Source organism: Dendroctonus ponderosae, unplaced genomic scaffold (genome assembly GCF_020466585.1).
Source record: "Dendroctonus ponderosae isolate FM_Combo_2020 unplaced genomic scaffold, Dpon_F_20191213v2 Dpon_F_20191213_2, whole genome shotgun sequence".
NCBI classification, from domain to species: Eukaryota; Metazoa; Arthropoda; class Insecta; order Coleoptera; family Curculionidae; genus Dendroctonus; species Dendroctonus ponderosae.
This window is the reverse complement of record NW_026018165.1, coordinates 938,965-942,509: the sequence shown is the minus strand read 5'-3', so window position 1 is coordinate 942,509 and position 3,545 is coordinate 938,965.

Genomic DNA, 3,545 nt, shown 5'->3' with positions numbered 1-3,545 from the left:
TCGTAATTATTTAAAACTCCGGTAACCATGGAATTATACAGACTGACAATAAGATAGACAAGGATAAACGGTAAATTCAACAAGATTTGCTGACGAAATGTCAACATGTTCTCATAACCTCGAATATTGGTGTTTATAAATAAAGTGACTAGTCTGTGAAATAAACCATACAACACCAAACATTTGAATGGTTAACTCCAAACCAGCTAGTGCCTGTGTAATCTCCTTATTATGCACTCTTATCAAGCAGCTTCTCGTTTTCAGTCAATTAACTCCTGCTCCATTTGTATCTCCTTGTGCTGTGTATATCGTACAAACGTGGTAGGAATGTAGGCGGTATTTATTTGGTGCTTGGGAAAGTGTCAGTTATTGAGCTCTGAGTGCCCCTGGAAGGCCCTAATTCGGTTATGTCCAATACGTATTCCTCTGTGCCTGGAACCCGAACATCGATTGTCGTCCACTATCTTCCTGGAACCACTCTCCTCGCCCTTTGTTGGCGTGAGTTCTTTCAGCTTCTTCCATGTTACTGCAGTTAATATTTCCCCTGAACTAATCGCATATCCGCAAATTCGCGAAAGAAAATTCAAAGTAAGTCACAGTTTGTCAAATTTTTGTTATTATTAACGGGGGCTATCCACCTGTAACTATCTGTTAATGACAAAAAACATCAATGCCGCCATCAAAATTTTCAATTTTTTTCTCGTACTCCCCAAAGGAGCCTCTATCACCCCTTAATGAATGAATGACGCCAATTTTGAATCACCCTGTATGTATATATTTATTTAACAAAAATAGCATAAAATACACGAGAAGTTGAGCTTTCGTTCACAAAATACCTTTGGCGATCGTTTGCAGATTCTTCTCTGACCCATCTCTGACAAATTCCTACGGCATCGTCCAGAAACATTAAAATGCGCATGCGTCAGATGCCCAACCAATCTGGTGTGCAACCAAAATTGCCTCCGGCGAACGTCGGGCGGCCGGCGCGTAAAATATCGACTAAAGACACAGGGTACTATCATAATCATAAACGAGCGAGGAATTAGACTTTGTAAAAAGCATATGCCAACAATTATTCTTAAATGTTAATTCATTTTTAAATAAAATTTAGCTTTTAAACAGTATCGTATGCAAAGTTTATATTTTATGTAAACCATTCGATGTTATCATCAGTTTTTTTTCTTTAAGTAGTTAGATCATATGCAAGTTAGACTTATGCTTTTGTAAGTTACACCTATGACCCATGCTTTGTTTTTGCTTCTTGAATATATTATTTTTGGTTTACCAATGCTAAAAATTATTTTTTCAATAAACTAAATCATTATTTAGCATCACTGTTTTTATCATCATCATCATCACTGCAAATTTTGAAGGAAAAATTAAAAAAGTAACATGTTACTTTTGGAACCGCATTTTGGAATCTGAGACCAACGTGAAACTGCAGCGTTGTAACCTATTCTACAAAAAAATAACCGTTTAGCACAGCTCTAATGGACATACGTTAGATAGAGGATAGAAACTCTTTCAAGCGAGCGGTTAAGAACATACTGTAGGGAAAATATTATTATTCTGTTGAGGACTTTCATCTGATTTGATCTGTGACTGAGACATGTTGCCGATGTTAGTGCTTATTTTCTGAAACATGTTAATATTGCATTCAGGTCTGGCATGGGGAGTATTTTGTGCCGTAATAAGGACATTAACGCGCTATCATGGAGCGGTACATCTAGGCTCAACTGTTCCTCTTGCAATGTGTGGTATATTGGCAAGACAATTAGAAGACAGTGGACCCGAGTTAGGGAACATCTAAAGTGCCCTCATAAGCCCAATTTCGGACATCATGTGTCTTATTGAGGTTTCACTTTTCCGCCCGACTCGAATTCGAGAATTCCTGAAAACGTCCATAGTTCGTCCTGCAGGTTGAGGCTGTTGGGGGATTGGGAGATACTCAGGGAGACCGCCCGTGTGGATTTCAAGTGATTGAACACACAGGTGAAGTTAAATTGCGATTTCTCTCCCATTTTCAAGAGTTTTTATGGCTTCAAGTCTGTAGTCCTCCCTTCAGCCATTGCGTGTTGCCATCGGGTTGCTGTTTGTTTCCTCCGCAGTGTTTGTCTGGATGCCTTTCAGACTGTCAATTGCTGTTTGTTTGTTTTTGGTTTCCTCGCTGTTTAGCTAATTTTACCTGTTTCCACAATTTGCTATTGTTTGTTGGTTTTCTGGTTCGAGGAATTTTCAATTTTATCTTTTTTGGATATGAGAATTCCTTCAGTATTTAGCACATGGATGGTAGAATCTACATTATCCTTCCATTTCTTCTATCCAACAAAACTTTGCGCGTGTTTTTGAAATTGCCGAGCACCAACATTTTATCACTCGTGGCCTGACTACTCATTTCGGCCGGACCAGGTTTTAAATTTTTTGGATTTTTGAATTTTTTAAGGATTTTGAAAGATTTTTTATTGTTAATTTTAATTGTAAGTTTTAATGTTTAATTTTGATTTGTCAGCATAATTATCAGAATTTTAATGTGAGCAATTTCATGTTGGTCCGTTTCCCGTCGTGCTTTTTGTGTTCCTCTGACCGCCCTACCACTGGTTGGCATGCTTGGTTCTACACTCTTGAGGGTTGGTTATAATTTAACCAGTTGTTAACATATTTTATTCTAATCATGTTCTTGACTCCCCAAGGGTGCTTATCTCTACTTTTTGTGTTTCCAGCTGTCTTGCAGTCGAATCTCCTTTATTTCTCTCTGAGGCCTTCCTTGTTTTCTCTGTGGTCGTTTTGGCTTCAACGAAGTTCTAAATGTTGGGGTGTTTTTGATTGCGGTTGTCTTTTCTTCGATCAAGGAGGAACAATCCTTATCACACCTTGGATTTTCTGCTACGTTAACCGAGCAACTATCCTTAGGGAGATATTTTCTCCAGCTGCTATGTCCATTATACTCAAAAGTTTATCGTATGCCATGACAGATTTTGGTCCTTCAATTGAGTCGTTATTTGGTCGTTGTATGAATTCCAGTCTGATTTATGAAAATTCCTCATCGTGGTGATTCCTGTGGATAGTATCGTTTTGTGTTTCTTATTAATATTGTATTCTATAAAAGTGGGATAGTGATCACTATTTCCACAGTCTTGAAGGGTTCCCCAAAAGAAGTTTTGTGCTACTTCTCCACTCACCAGCGTTAGATCTACTGCATTGGTATGATTGTTTGGATTCTAGGACATCGTCCTCTTACCGTAATTCATTATGACTAGCTCATTAGTCGTTGGAAAGTAGCTCAAAATTCTACCTCAATTGTTCATCGGTGCTTCGTCCCACATATAATGGTTTCTTGGTAACGACTACTGTTTCTGAAATAACCCTGTTCATACAGGTCGAAACGTGTTCCTGTACGACACCCTACAACTTATTGGCGGAATTGCAATAAGTTATTGCGCTGCACAGACATTCACAATGTATTTATTTCAAATACCTAATCGCATTTGCAGCTAAGTATTTTAAAATAATGTTTTTAATTTAGGAAGAGTTTAAAACAATTACAA